Source organism: Toxotes jaculatrix, chromosome 18 (assembly GCF_017976425.1).
Source record: "Toxotes jaculatrix isolate fToxJac2 chromosome 18, fToxJac2.pri, whole genome shotgun sequence".
NCBI lineage: Eukaryota > Metazoa > Chordata > Actinopteri > Toxotidae > Toxotes > Toxotes jaculatrix.
The window spans coordinates 14867366-14884014 of record NC_054411.1 but is presented as its reverse complement, the minus strand read 5'-3'; the positions used below and the strand labels follow the sequence as shown (position 1 = coordinate 14884014).

General features: G+C 39.6%; 1 protein-coding gene across 2 annotated transcripts in view; it reads right to left on the bottom strand.

Annotated features, from left to right (window-relative positions):
- LOC121198447 (trinucleotide repeat-containing gene 6A protein-like) overlaps positions 1-9798 on the bottom strand; it is a 32979-nt gene extending 23181 nt beyond the window's left edge. For both annotated transcript variants that reach the window (XM_041062607.1, XM_041062609.1), the window contains exons 1-3: positions 9607-9798; positions 7998-8049; positions 1198-1296 (exon numbers count right to left, since the gene is read on the bottom strand). The gene's annotated coding sequence lies outside the window, so the exon portion shown is untranslated. The remainder of the gene's footprint in view (positions 1-1197; positions 1297-7997; positions 8050-9606) is intronic.
- Between the last annotated feature and the right edge of the window lie 6851 nt (positions 9799-16649).

The window sequence follows — 16649 nt, the reverse complement described above, 5'->3', positions numbered from 1 at the left end:
TCTTGTTACTGTATAACTGTATTATCTGGGGGAAGAGGTTCCATGACAATAAATGGCTGTGCCAGTTCAGTCTGGTACTAGAGAGACAAACTCTGAACTACTCATCTGTTACTACAGAGACACATCAGCGAATCTAACAGCACAGTCAGAGCGAGAGACAGAGCTAGAGACACAGCAGGACGACAGTGGAAGAGTGAACTCAAAAAGCGAGACAGAGAGAGCAACTGAAACTCAAAAGACGCACCCAAGGTCGGAGATATACGCTATCAGACTTCCTGCCTACACTAGCCATGACTGTAGTTTCAGCTGTAACAATAGTAGGCCCGTGCAAACAGGACTCAATGGAAACTGTAACGGCAATTCAAATGGAAAACACGACTACGTCACATGGCAAAGTACACCGGCGCTGTCATTAGAGCAAAGCACACTGCACTACTGGGACAGATAAACAGGAACAGGACCCAGACCATGCAGGGAGGAAAAATGTTGGGAAAAAATAAACATTTTAATATTCGAAAACTCTTCAAAGGCCCCATTGCTTAAGTGAACAAATAGTCTAGTGTTGGTTTTTTTATGTTGTGAGCCAAGCAGTTTGTGGATATTCTGAAGTCTTCTGGGAGTCAAGCATGCTTTGGTATTTTACACTGAGCCAGCTCCTATCATGTACTGCCAGATTCACGTCTCTACACTAAACTGCCGCACTGAGGGTTGTGAGACTATTTTAAGCTTAAAGTGTTCATTTTTTACTACCTAGAGTACAATTCTGTTGATATTCAATATTAATCATATCCTTGCTTATTGTGCGGAATTGCATTTGCTGGCTGGCAAAATGGGCCTATTGAACATTATAAGAGCTAGACTTCACTGTTTTAATGGCACATCGCTCATTGTGGATAAATAACCCTGTGCAAGGCGAAAGGAAGTTAGGTGTCCTAGAAGCAGCAGATGCTGATGAATTACAGAGACTGAGTCCACATGGAGATAGACGACCTTAACAATGGAAAATCATTAAACACAATTGGACTTGGGCTCGGAAATAACTTCTTTTTTTCTTTTTTTTTTTTTTAATTGACTTTTAGTAGGACCATCTCATGATGTTGTCCTAATTTATGACTCCAATTAAGTAAACTGTTAAAGAAAACAACCAAACAACTATCCCACAGCTCCTGACAGAAGACATATGACGCCTTCTCTCACCTTTTGTCCAGTCCTGTATCTTCTTATCCTCCTTCCTCTTCACACTCTCTGTCTCTCTCTCTCTTCCATCCACTGTTCTTCCCTCTATGGGTGTGATCCCTGTGGAGGAGAACAGGAGGAGATACCATTACTTGCACTGTAATTGCAATTACATTACATTTTTATGTTTAATATGGAATGACACAAGATTGAGCGTTCTTTTTTCCACCAACCAGCCAAAATTTAACCTCTAAAACCTAGTCAAACTTTAAGGAGGAAAAGCTAAAACTGGATGCACTGAGACGAGGGAGCTGGCTGCCATCCAAATAAAAGATGAGATTACTATATTCAGAATGAAAGATCTGACATGGCAGGCCAAGCGCTCCAACAATATCCTGCAATATCTTTCATGTTGTGCCAACATGCACGCACATGCACACAACCATCACTAAACAGACAACTTTTTCTCAAGTAAACTCCATCACTTAATCAGAGGAATACAATTTTGATCAGGAGTGTTAAGTTGATATGGTATAAATGTCAAAAACTGTGAACTTGAGAGGGCTGCCAAACTGTATCACTTCATTATTTTAATCACAGAAAATGTTTTTCCCATCCAGCATCTTTACTTTGCATAGTGGTTCTTTTCACAGGAAAAAGTTTTAAGATAGCAATTCTTCTAATCTAATTGTTTCAGTCATTTATTAAGCAAAAACATGGAACTACCAGATTTTCTAATGTGAAGATCTGCTGATTTTCTCAGTTTTATATCACTGTAAACTGAATATCTTTGGGAATAGACTGTTGATCAGACTCAACCTGCAACTTAAAGCTGTCAACTTTGGCTCTGGGTGTTTTCATTGCTCTCTAACATTTAACAGATCAAACCATGTACTGATTAAAGCTAAATATAACAAACTAATCTATAATGAAAATAATCACTGGTTTCAAACCAGAATAGAAAAATTGGTTCAATTAAACATTTGTAATAAAACATGTTCACAGTATTACTGTTTTTGCTCCCAAAAAGAAATAAGGTCTTCCAATTAGTGTCCTATTAGTTTATAATCAGACTGTAGCTTCTCCCTCAGTGAGTGTTAAGTTTAGCTGCACTGGTCCCGGTGGGTGTGCCATTTAGCCTGCAGGAGAAAGCTGCAGGCTGCAGTCTAATCCAATAATGGGATTACAGCACAGCACTTACCTTAGCTATAAACAGACACGCACAGAGATGTTGAAACAACTTTGACAGTCACCATGGCTGTAACTTTAAATGTTTAATCATCTGGTATCATCTGACAATTTCACTGTGGCTCACAAATACTATGAAATGTTCTAGTAGGATCGATCAAAGACATGATGCTGATATAAGATTCTGCACTGCAAACTAAAAATATCCCCCAAAAAATAACTATGGCTTAATATATTTAGTACATTTTTTTTACAATTTACTGTGCTCAATTATTGTCAAACAGGAAGAGTCATCTCCTCAACTCACTAACATCAGATAAGTCTAATGGCTTATTTAACAACTGGCCATGAGACAACAATTGATAATCAACCATTTATTTCCCCAGTGACACATTTACATTGATGTTGACCAATGTGCACTGTCCATGTAAAAAATAAATAAAAACCAAATAAATCTTTTACTTTATCTTGACCTGAAGGAAACCACCACATCTGATTTGTGTAGGGTTTTACAGTATTGTGTACAGTTACAGATCTTACAAACAGCACTGACCTGCTGTGAGTCAGAGCGAATACTGCAGCCGTGCTATGGGACATATCTACGAAAGAAAAGGGCCTCACATATCTTTATTACATGCTGGAGGTTTAAGTTTTTCAAACAACATGTGCTGCTGTTTGAAACTGCCTTTAAAAGTTGTTGAAGTCAGAAATTTTCAGTTCCAACACAAAAGGACTTTAATTTCCCTAAATTATTCTGGTAAATGTGTTGAAATAACAGATTAAATCAGGTGTTTGCCTTAATATGTTAACAGTCCCATTCTTTTTTTTTTTTTTGCTACCACCTTTAGACACCACCCTTCTCTCTCTGTTCCCACACTTCCCCCATCTCCTTCCTCCACTCCTTTCCAACCATCAAGTGCTTCAGCAGATGGCTCTGGGTTCAACAACAACAACAGCAGAGCCTGGTGGGGGCCCTCCTGGAGAGCACACATACACACCATGGACAGCATCTGTTTATGAATGGACCGACAATTGCCCATCCCCCGACAGCTACAGCTGACAGAGGGAGGAGGACACCTCCAGCCACCAAAAGCAAACCAAAGGGATAAAGAAGACCAAGGCAGTCAGAACAGGGGGGAAGGAAAGAAAAAGACAAGAGGGCAACAATGTGTTTTATGGTTTGTTTTATCCTATTCCAGGGTGGTACCGAAAACTAAACAAAAACAATTAAAATTAAATTGAAGACTATAAATTGCAGCTTTTTTTCCCCTGTAAGCACTTTCATTAACTGCCTAAACCCTGATTACCAGCAGCTCTTCCCAAATCTAGGTCACCTGAAAGGTGATGAGTACAAATACTGACCATGTGCTTTCTGTTGCTGATCTTTAATGAGTCTGTTACCACTATGACAAATCAGGCCAGGAATGGTAGTTGTCCTTCCCTATTTGTCTGTTTGTCTCCCGTCTGAAAGGTGTTAATCTTCAGTAAATCCAGCATGTACAAAACTGCAGTTACAATGTTCACTGCTATTATTTTCTTGGGCATTGTGAACAAAATTAAAGTTGTGGAGTGATATTCAGAAAATGGATTTCTGTCCAAGTTGCCAAGAACAGATTCTAATAGGCGTCTGTCCATTTGGCCAGTGTGGAATAATACATCAACACCGTGCAAACCTAAGACATTTAAGCCTACACTTAAAACAGCCATTCATCAGTTGACTTTTCATCATCATCAATTAATCACAAGTCACTTTTTTTGCACAAATGTCAAACATTGGCTGGTACCAGTTTAATAAATGTAAATGTTTCTGCGTTTCTCTTTTATATTACAGTGAGTTTAATATTTGGACTACTACTGGGACAAAACAAGCAGTGTGAATATGTCAATTTGGACAAAGGAGTCAAATATATAGACAAGACTTTAAATGAATGGAGATAAAAATATTAATAATAAAATACATTAAGTGCAGCCCTAGTAGTAGTATACTTCAACAAAATCAACAAAATACATTTAAAATGCTACATTCATTGTGTTGCATCATTTTACAACAACTTTCAGAAAGAAAACAGCTGCCATTTTCACTGTAACACATACACACGACCAGACAGCAGAAGAGCCATCACTTTCCAAAAATATCTTATCTCTAAATATGGTCTTTGTTGTGTTTAGAGTGGATAAAATAACCATCTGAACAGTTGATTCCACTATTAAGCCTCTACTTTTTGGGTTTTTCCATTTTGAGACAGAGGGAGGGCTGAAAGGGATAAAGAGCAGCAGACAGATGAAAGAGGAGGTAAACAGTTGTAAAAGGTCAGTAGTGATATAATTCACAACTCTGCAAAACAGTTTTTAAGTGCCATCGGAACAGGGCAAAGCATCCTGATAGAAAAAAAAAAGCTTATAAATCAATCTTCAGGTTCATTATTTTCCCCTGAATTTTCCTTTTAACTTTAGGGAATCTGCTACATTCAGCAAAGATTAAAGATAATTCTGCTCTTGAGCGATTCATGGTGTAGACAGATTTTGTTGCCTCCCACTTGCCTTTTTTCTAGGCCCTTTTCTGCCTGCTGTCAGATAAAGCTGAAACGCTTTAAAAATAATCCAACTATATTTGGATTTCTGAGGTGGTGGAGATCAGAAGTCTGAGACTTTAGACTACTTCATCCATAAACCTTGTAAAGGGTGTTTTTTCTCTCCCAGTCGTGAGTCATGCGGTGAATCCAGCAAGTGTTGCTGAAGTTATAGGAGACGGAGTATTGATTGCATTTGTAGCTTTGAAGGAGTAGCTGCTTTCACACAAAGACACCAGACATACACCCAAACATAAACCGATAAACATGAGCATCTACAAACACACACTCACAAGGCTTTCTCTGTCCCTGAAGAACAAAAACCAGAGGATAGTCGCGTGGCTAATTTGCATGTACAACACCACATCATTTGCATCAATTTGCATTAGCATGTTCTCACGGAGGCTAAACACAGGAGGCTCCGTTCAGGAAAGCCATCACTCAATTAGTGAATAACAACGGGTATCTCCTCATCACAAACAGCCCAACAGGGAAGGCTTTGTAAGGCTGACACTGCAAGATGCGACATTTCCAGCCTGGCTGCATTAAACCTCTCGCTTAGACTGAGAACACAAAATCAGGCCGGTTCATTTCAGGTCACGGTAACTTAAGGAGGCAATATGATATTTCTGGCTGAAAAAAAAAGCAATTCAATTTTTCTGCTGGGAGAGCTGGGTGAGGCAAGTTGTGAACCAAAGCATTTCTAACAGCAAGGTTTTTTTTTCAGGTTTCTAAAATGCAGATTGAAGTTTTTTTCGCACAACTGATATCATCAAAAACAAAGGAACTTAAATGGCAAATCCAGATTATTTCAAATTGCATACAATTAAAAATATTTAATTCTAAGCGGGCAGTTACATTAACTGTAGTAAGCCATTACACAAAACTGTTTGGTAATGTGAAAAAAAATCACACATTGGTTTTCTATTTTTTAGGTGGATGTGTGGCATCAAGCAACCCGTGACTTCATGGTGTAATGAAAAAAGTCTCCTACAGTAATTTAAGATTAATACATATACATTATATATAAAACAATTTTAACACTTTAATAGATTAATATAGAGACATTTTGTAATATAGGTTTCATATCCAAAACCATTATACCAAATAAACCAATAAAAAATGAATTAAGGTCAAAGTTTTGTACTTCTGACTCACAAACACAGTTATACTAATCTGAAAAATTACAAAGCCAAAGACATAACTGTCCATCCACACATAAAATTGGCATCCCATTTGTGCCTGCGCAGGTCAGTGGAATCAAACGCTCCATTCCTGCTTCTTGTTTTTTCCATTCTCTTGACCATCTGCAGGTGTGGCTTTACTGCTCAGAGGGGCAATGGTCAACTACCTGATCCCCAACCACTGTAGCAATGTTGCAAGACTTTAGGAATTTATAGCACCGCAGTATTAAATTCCCAATACGACAATCTCAAGGTGGCTATTTACGCCTGGAGTCCTTCTGTGTAAGTTTACAGTGTGACAGCTAAAACAATTCACAAAAAAAACCCTGAATATTTCTATACAAGCAAAGAAGAACAGTAATTTAGGGAACGGAGCTAAACAACAATCAAATGTGAAAGTGAAGCTAAACAGCAAATTGTTCCACAAAGTCAAAGGAAATAACACTAGTCACACCTAATTACAGATTATTTTGTCATTGGGTTATGATTACAAATTTATCTAGTCCAAAATCAAGTTTTGATGATGCATAACTGAACTGCTTCAGAGCAGGAATGTTGAACACTTCTCAAGTTTTTACCCCAAGTATGTAATCTCCATTGGTGGCACAAATGCTATGAACGTATTAAATTTATGATACTGTGGTTTTTCTTTTACAAAAACACCATCAATTACCAGCTGTAAACTTTAGGGCTGGACATTTTTTCTAAACAAAAGTAAAGCCACTTCCTAAAAACCATGAACTGAAACTGAAATTACCTCAAGCAACACAGCACTGTTAGAAGTATGTTATTAATGGAACAAAAACAGTGTTTCCATCTAGTTTGTGTAATGCAAAACTGGAGCTATATGAAAATGAACACATCTCCAAAATTAAGCCGAGCTAAACTGGGAGAAACATATTTCAGGCTTGTGTAGAAGATCAAATGAAACATGATTCCCATGCGGCAAATAATTTAACTGGAAATTTTAGGAGCAATTTGCAGACAAATTACTTGTTATGGGAAAAATTATTCATGTTATTTTACATCTAAGGGTATTTATATTGCTTCCCCTTACATTACTAAGCAGCACTCACTTCCAAACACATGTGCGTACACACAACTGGAAAATAAGCCACAATTCTGGGAAAATGTGAAACATCATCTGTCTTTAGCAACGAACTCCAAACAAACCAGCATAATAGAATATTTTATGAGGCCATTAGCTAAACAATATTGTCAAATCGTGAAACACAACAAATATGTTGTCTGACATGTTTTGTTTGAACAACATACTCCAACACTGACAACAACAGATACTTTTAGGAATGAGAGGTGTCAAAGAGCACTAACTTGATGCACCGGCTCTATAATTACAGCACAATCATAACAAAAAACAAACAAAAAAACAATTCAGGAAATTGAGCATGACAAAAAGGTTCATAAACAGTTTTAGGATCTATAAATTAAACACGTCCCTTGGAGCAGGGTGATGGACTAGTTGTGGTCCACGGCTCTATTGTGTGCGTGCATGTAGACCAACTGTATGGACACAATGAGCTGCACAAACACCTCTCCACACACAAAACATCAGGACTCTGGCTCCTCATTTAGCGATTTTAAAACAGCAAAGCTTACTCAGCACAATACGGCCTAGACCAACCCAGACCCTCCAATTCAATTCAAACGGAACTGCATGTGCTTGCATAAGCAGCAGCTGCCCATCCCGTGTCCCCCTGACCCACACAAACACACACCGTTTTAGCACCCCAGCACACACAAACACATGCAGTTCCTGCTATCATTTAGAGAAAAGTGGCTAGGGAGGTGATATAAACTGATACGCATGCTCTTAAATTCAGTGTGCAAGTACGTGTGCGTTACTGTTTGTCACACTCACCTGTTAAGATGCTTCAGTTTCTTTGGTGGCTACAGCTTCCAATTCCGAATCTCTGAAGGAGAACGAACAGATAAGAAGTTAATCTCTCAGACAGCAAAGGCCACATTAACCAAAACAAACCTCCTTCACAAATAAAAGATACCCTGTGTGTGGGTGTGATGCAGCTTTATTGGTTTATTGTGATTAAACAACACCTTGGAAGCGAAACAACTATATGTGAGAGGGTTACACAGACAAGTGCTACATCTGAATTGGTAAACATAAGTTCATTAAAATGTTGCAAACTAATTATTCATTTTGCACAGGTTAAAAGACATGCACCTCACTCAAATAATCTGCACAAGGACAGGCATGCACAAACAAACAGCGAGACTCTAAACTAACTGCTGCATGAAAAGTATTTCAGCTGGGCGATGTGGAAATGCAGGTTGAACTGCATAACAGGGCAATGCATGACCAGGGCCCCTTAAGCTCAGGCGCTACAAGGTGAATAGAGACTGTGTGTGTCTGAAAATGACTGATAAAGAGTGAGTGTGTAGGTCAGAGTTACAGATCTGGTCCTGATCGGCCATTATCTCAGCTGTAGCCTGACTTACAGCTTAACCAACATGGCTTCTCTCGAGCCTGGTATTTTTCCAGCGCAGCCAAGACTGACAATGGCCCTAACAGGGCATCTAATTGCAGTCGCTGCAATTTTAATATTATGTGGTTTAGCAGCGTCTGCAGCGTCGTCGGGTGAATGTAAAAAGTTAGCTGAACACGACTGCAAAACCAGCACAGCGGACGTCTGGTGCTGGACTAACCAGCTGGCTCCGTCTTTCTGCCGACAGAGGGTGTTAAACGCTCTGACCGAAATACAACTCTGCAGGCAGAGAATTTCACCACCAATTTCACACTAATATTACGTCTCACCGCAAAGGTTTTGGGTGTTTAGTGATATTTGAATCACGGAGTCCCCTATGCAAGTCACCAAAAAAAAGGGCAATCGGTCGGAGTCACCACCGAGCAACCTGCGTCGTCAAATTAGCATGGCTGCTAGTGCTAGCTAAAAGCTAACGTTACGAAGTGGCTAGTTAACCTACCCGGTCTTATTCCAAAAGTAGCGGTTACGGTATTTTAATAATCACGGGATACGTTGAACCCGCAAACTATGGCGGACTACTGATGAACAAATCCCCGGAGACATTAATATGTTACGAAATAAGGGAATATTCTTGACAGAAATGTACGCACAACTGGCGAGCTAGCGTTAAGGTTAACCAATGCTCGTACTAGTTAGCGCCAGCACAAGGTTAAACTGACTACAAATGCAAGTGTTTGCCTATCGCATTTGCCTTGAAGTCTTCAGTCTAACGCAATGGTCTGTCAGTCGATGCGTTTACTATTTCCCACTGCAAACTGCAATGCAACCAAGCCGCCTTGCCAAGTACTAGCTGAATTGGAGGCTAGCTGGCTAGCATAGCTCAGTCACGGCTAACTAAACAACAGCGACTACTCAACTTATCTAGCACCAGCCCCCGGTCTCCCCTGCTCCGGACTCCGTATGTACATAAAGCTCGACAAAAAGACACGGTCATCTAATAAGAAAACATCGTAAAACCAACCTCACCTCATTGAAGTATAAAGTGCAACAGAGTGGAAAGGAAAGCCGGCTGTAAGGCTAAAAGAAATTCGGCGCGTTTGCAGCATCTACGAGGGGAGGAATTCGTCCTGCGTGATCGCCATTTTCTTCACTCGCTGCTGGCTAAACCCTTCTTTCGCTTGAGCTCTGCTTTCCCCTCCTCTCTCTGCATTCACTTCAGCTCTGCCTGTGTGTGTGTGTGTTTCTGGAGGGGGGAGACAGGGCAGGAAACACATTCACCACTTCCTCTGAACGAGAAAACCAAATACAGCCAAAGGTAGCTAAATAGAGTTGAAGAAATTCTAAGTAAAAATCTGTGAGGCCAAGCATGTCAGTCCTGTCCAAGGTGAGCAGCTGTCTCCCTTCCAATTATTAAACCCATGAAAAATATAAGCACAGTACCATATAATTAGAGCCAATAAATACATATATAAAAGCTTTGTTTGTTTGTTTTAAGAGATTCATAGAGAATAAAAAGTGTCACGATGTGTAATAAAGACCCCACAAATTAGGGCTTGACAAAGTAAAATCAATGAATAAATAAAGGCCCTAATCACCAAGAATGTATATCCCATTATTCAAATTTGTCTGCCCAGGAACAGAAAATCACATTTGAAAACACCGAGGCCATAATTCCCCCAATACTTCCATCACCACCCCCCAATACTATGAGCAGAAACCAAATTGGCTATATCTCATCTTTTTTTTTCTTTTAAATTAACTGTTCAGCTATACTTTCCAAACATTTGACTTCTTATCATGAAGGTTTAAATGCTGTCCTCACATTCTACTCCATGCTGCCAAGAATAAAATTCTGGGGAGACTGTTGAAACATACAGTATTTATTATTTTGGTGCCCAAAAAGTTAGACTTACTGTAGTGTATTTAAACCTACTACAGTAAATTAAAATTACTACAGTTTAAATTTACTGTGATATATTTAAATGTTTTAGACATAACATTTGGGTATTTTTTCAGACATACAATTTATGAAATGAGTTCATAAAATACCCACCTTTTGTAGGTTTACAACTGTCAACTTTGCCTCCCAAATTTACAATAAATAAATAAAATAAAAATACAGAGAACGTAATCTCAGTGTCTTTAAGTCCTTGTAGAAATACTCAAACATATATTCAAACAGATCTAGACAATATTAATGATTTATTCATTGGGAGTAGTGTAAATTAGCCTTCAGCTGGAGAATCCAAAGTGAAACCCTCATATCGACTTATGTCCACCCTGCTGAAGTGTCCTTGAGCAGAACACTAAATTGATCTGTACAGTAGGGGACTCTGACCTCTGACCTTCCTGTGGTGGAGAAATCAAGTGAAATAAGAACATTCTTGCCAGTTGTTTAATTAATCTAATTATTATCATTATGCTTAATTACATTAGCTTGAACTCACACTATTAAAAAAGGTAACTGACGTGGTGTGTGCGTGTATGTGCCTGAGTAGAAATTCCCCATCAAAGCACAGTTGCTGTGGAATACCAGTCTTAAAAGCAGCAAACATAAACACGTAAAAGCTCCCAGTAGTGAGTCTGTTTTTGCTGGTATGTACAAGAGGAAATACAAATGCTCTGCACATCACTGCTGAGTGTGCTTGAATGAATGTACACTGAAATGAAAGCAAAAATATGTGTCACACACACTTATAGACAATCAAAGAATGTGAAGAATTTAAGCATCTCTCTCCTGTTTTCACAGGCTTGTCTTAGCCATGGCTCTGGTTGTTATGTAAGAAAACAACCTTGAAAAGATTTTTTTTTTTATTAAAAAAAGAGAGAGAGAGAGAGAAAAGAGAGGGGTGATGCCTAAACAGCAGAGAAACAAATACAGTGTGGAATCTGCCAACGTTTCACCAATGAGACAAAGGCTGTTGCTGCTTACAGGAGAGACTGTGTGCAAAGCAATGACCATTGACCCACCACTGGCAAAAACAACCCCCAACCTTGTGCACAAATTACCTCCCTTATCTGTGTGTATTTGACTGAGAGAAAGAGAAAGAGAGGTAGAGTTCATCTCCTGCCAAGTAATGATTTTATTTGACCAGGTATTAAAGACTGCAAGATTAGATTATACAGTAAAAAAACAAGTGGGTAAGCTCTCAGCCCCCGGGGGGAGGGGACTGTTGCCAAATACCCAAAGCTTGGTTTCCCAGTAGATTCCTACTGCTGCCGATGTGTTCGGAACAACTGGGAACTCAGATATAATTGGTCTCCAAATGGGAAAATATCCAGGTGATTGTCCTTGCATTTGTCTCCCTGCCTTCATGCACTTGTTTGAAGCGACTATGTCACAGCTGTTAAGTCATAATTACAAAGCCAGGCACAGTGAGGATGTCAGGAGGACACAGAGGTTGCTAAATTAAACCTTGGAAGCATTATTATTCTTTTGCAACAAAATCAAGCAGACCGGAAAGATATCTGATAAGTAATGCATGAGAACAGGGCTGCCCATAACAGCAAAACTCTGAGTTTCATGTTGGAAAATGGTGTTTCTACTGTTGTGTGAAGAAAGAGTCAAAGGTCAATAAAAACGTCACACCTCTGTAAATTGTATCACAGTTGCTCCCAGTTCTCCCTCTTGTAATCATTGTTTATTGTGAGGGCACGTCCTGTGGAAGTCCTTCGTCTGAAACCTGTGTTAGAATTTCCAGTTGCACATGGTGTGATTTCAGGATTTGAGCTCAAACGGTGGCATGCAGTCATAGACTGTAATGTTAGCTGAGCCACATGCTAAAGTTCAAATGTATGGGCTAAATTGTTAAAAATGAAACCACAATGCTAAAACAATACATTAATCTCAAAAGCTTTTGATTAGGTTTCAAGAGCTCCACACAACAGCTATTGCTTAAGTTGTTGCTGCTCTGCTCTAAATGTCATTTTTAAGTGGCTGTATGTTTCCGGAAACTACAAGTTTTTTTTGTTTTGTTTTGGGTTTTTTTACAAGTTCAATTAGAGGTCATAACTTTAAGAGTTCTTCAGTTTCTACCAACATATAACAGTGATTTTGATAAGATATAATCAAGCATTGATTTTGCATTCACCACTTGGCAACCGTACCTCTCTATAGAGTTCATGCATGCTTGATAGTGCACTGTATTACAACAAACACCCCATATCAATATCATCTGCCAGCCTTGCAGTTCAACTGTATATAAGCTGCAGGCAGATAGCTACACTACAGGATGTACTGACATGATAGCAAATGGTTTGGGGCACTTTGACACATGCATGCAAACAAACCACAGAGCTCACAGGCCTGCCAGGCAGAGTAACAACACTAAAAAATATATGTAAAATACAGTCATAACTCCCACATGAAGAGAATGTCTAAACTCATAATCTTGCAAATTTGGTGCAGCTGAAGGTGAAAACTTCAGTAAAATGTTATAGTACTGAGGACAACTTTATTGTTGGGTTTACCAGGAACGCTTTGCTCTACACTACAAGTGCTGCTGAAATTTTCATCTTGAAAATGGCCTCCTTTCTGCATGCCTTGTAACAGTGGGTCAAGTGGTACCAGAGCTCTGCCTCAAAGCTTGAGGCAACGTAAAACTGAGGCCACTTTAGAATATTAACTTTAGAGCAGAAAACTACTTTTTGGCTGCTTGACACAACGACTGATGAATCAACTTACAAATACAGTTTTGAAACCCAGCTAAGTGTGTGCGTGTGTGTATGAATGGGTTTACAGGGAGCAGAGCAGGGCTGCGAAGTCAAAGAGTTTGGTAATAGTTTGTGACAAAAGGCAGTCACCTTGACAGGCATAGCAGTGTATACAGGCCAAGGTTTAATCATTCACACACACACACACACACACACACACACACACACACACACACACACACACACACACACACACACACAAATGCAGGAAACCAGGAGACCCTGGTTACTTGGGCAAACAAATGCATACGAGAGCTCATACACTAATGTCCACACTTGCTGAGACAACACTGGCTGCAATAAAGTTATGCAATTGCATACACATGACAACATGCCCTGACAACCTCCTCAAAACCTAACATGCATATTCATTCACACACACATTTGAATGTTTTAAGCTTTATTGTTTTATTTTCTGGGAATTTAATGTTTTCTCTGTCCAAAAGTTTGCTTGTTTTTTGGGTTTACCTCAACCACTGTCTGCATTTCATTCACACACACACACACGCACATGCACACACGCACGCACGCACGCATGCACACACACACACACACAGAGGTCACAGTGATCGGTTGCAGCTGCAGGAGTTAGGGAGCCTGTAAAAATGGGACGACCATTGTGCTGGAGAGAGAGAAAGGGGCATAGAAAATTGGGCTGAAACGTGAATGTACAGGAGGAAAAGGGAAAGTGAGCAGGCAGGAGCAGGGAACAGAGTTAGTGATGAGGGAGAGAGATTATGTGGAGAAAGGGGGGGTGCGAGAGAGACAGACTGACAGACAGAAGAAGGTCAGAAAAGAGATTTGCATGTCAAGTAGTAATAGGCTTGTCCTGAGTACAGACACGCACACTACTAAGCTGCAGTGTTCATAATGCTGCAGTGTGTATGTGTGTGTGCGTTTGTGTCCATGCTGTTTGTCTGCCAGGCTAAACTAGTTGCCTCTGCTCCTCTCACATTTACATTTCTTCTAGAATATCCAGTCTAACTCTTGTGTGTCAAAACCTGTAAAACAACATATATACAAGTTTATGTCTTATGCTTCAGTGTGTCTGTGACTTTGATGCCTCTCAACCTCTTTCTTCACCGTTTCTTTGAGTGTGATCCAAATCATTTATCACTCGTTCAGACTGACTCCCCCATCCAGTCCACACTTACCACCGCAACCCCTTCATTTATCACGTTCTCCCTCTGCAGCCTCATTATCTTCTCCCTGCCTCCTCCCTCACTTTCCATCAACACAAGCACACACTGACTCGTGAGCTGTCTTCTTTTGTATTTCTGATTCTCTCTTCATTTCTCCCTGTGTTCATTTTCATCAAATCCAGAGCTGCAACCATTTGTTGATTAACGGATTAGTCGACCGACAGAAAATGAATCTGCTACTATTTAATCTTTGAATACCACAAAGCATATGATCTAAAGTGCATTCGTACAAATTAAGGAATAGTCCTCATTAATTAAAGAAAAACAAAAAACTATTTTCAAAATGAACATACTGTGCAGCCACACATTATCTCCTCATCTGAAAACCTGCTGAATCTGAAAACTTGGCTTGGTCAGCAGATTTTTAGACACTTCACACTGTGTGAAAATGATATTCTTATCCATTTAGTAACTCACCAAATTTACAGGCTAACTGTCAACAGTGTTTCCACTTTCAAGTGCAACACAAGTTGAAACTACAGTAGCTACAGTCTGTGGACAGCAGACAACCTTGACATTTCAGACATTTTTTACAGCTGAACTCACATCAAAAGTATCACAGTATAGGGACACTTTGATAGTCTGGGAGGGGGGGTTACAGCGCCAACCACAAGATAGATAGATAGATAGATAGATAGATAGATAGATAGATAGATTTTTTTGCACACATATGACTTTAATTCACTGTTAAAGACTTTGTTTTGCATGCACACAACACATGCACACACAAATACAGGTGATTCTGCAATATATAGAGGCAGGCATTATTATTATGTTATTTTCAGCAGATCTTTCCATTTCTGCCATCACAATCCATCACCAGGCCTTGAATATGCAGATAGTCTTGTTAAATGTGCTGGGTGACAGCATGACATATTCAAACCTACCCCATTATTTAAATTCACTCTCATTTATATTCATATCACTGATCCAGTGCTGGCCTTGCTCCTCTATTGCTACAGGAAGTCATGCAGATCGGTGGTCACAGGGTGCAGTGATTGGCTGGCCTTATTGTCATTCATCTTTGGTGTACTTATTTTACTGTGCAAAGAAAGGTGACACCAGGCCGAGGATCAAACTCTGATAAACAGTGAGCCACAAAGAATCCCACAGAGACATTAAATCACACACATTCAGCCACATGCTAAGACTCTGCACCTCACAACGTGCCAACATCAGTCCATGAAAGTGGCAAAGACAGCGCTGGCACCCTGGTATTGTTCATTCAGTGGAGTGCATGTATCTGTGGGGGTAGATGTAGGGGGGAGGGAAGTGCAGATGAAGTAAAAGAAGAATGTTCCTTTTGGCTCAGTCGTCTACATTCAGAGGCCAGCCACACCAACACAAAATGTTTTAGAGCTGAGGCTTTCTTCAAGGCTTCAACATGCTGAATATACAGTGTGTCTTATTCACTATCAGTGAATGCAAATCATTGCTGACTATGTTGGTCAGTGTGCCACCAATGTGCCAAGTTTGTCCGAGAAAAGAGGAACATTTTATAAGTGAGCAAATGCAGGCAGAATTACTCAGAAAGACGGAGAGAGACCAAACTCCTGCCTTGCAAAGTAAATATGTACAGAGGAAATACTGAGGAAAAGGAGTTCATATTTAACTCTGAATGAAGCGAAGCATCACACCAAAGCTGAGATGAATCAGAGGAGGTTCATTATTAATGTTATATCTGACACTACTTCTGTTGAGTCTGAGGAAGAGCATAGTGCTTGACAATATTCACTTTGTAGCACCTTTATACAGGAAATGAAGCACAACAGTGAAAAAACAGACAACAGACACAGGTAAAACATTTCACTTATCCAGTGAAAGATCTATACAAGGTGGAATAGCTCAAAATATTATACAGATATTAATGGTTCCCAGATGATGGATCCTAGTGATTTGTTGGTTTTAAGTCAGAACATACTGGATGGGTTACCACTAAATTTGGAACAGACATTAATCTTCCTCTCAGGATGAGGGGAATCACTTTGGTCATTTTGTGTGTTTAAATATTTTAAAGAAGTAATACAGTCTTTGTTAATGTAGAACCAATTGAAGAGCTACAGGGATGTACATTTATACTGTGCTACACTGCTGATTTTGCTATTCATACAGTCTCAACTAACATGCTTAGAGACTTTGAACTTCTAATATACT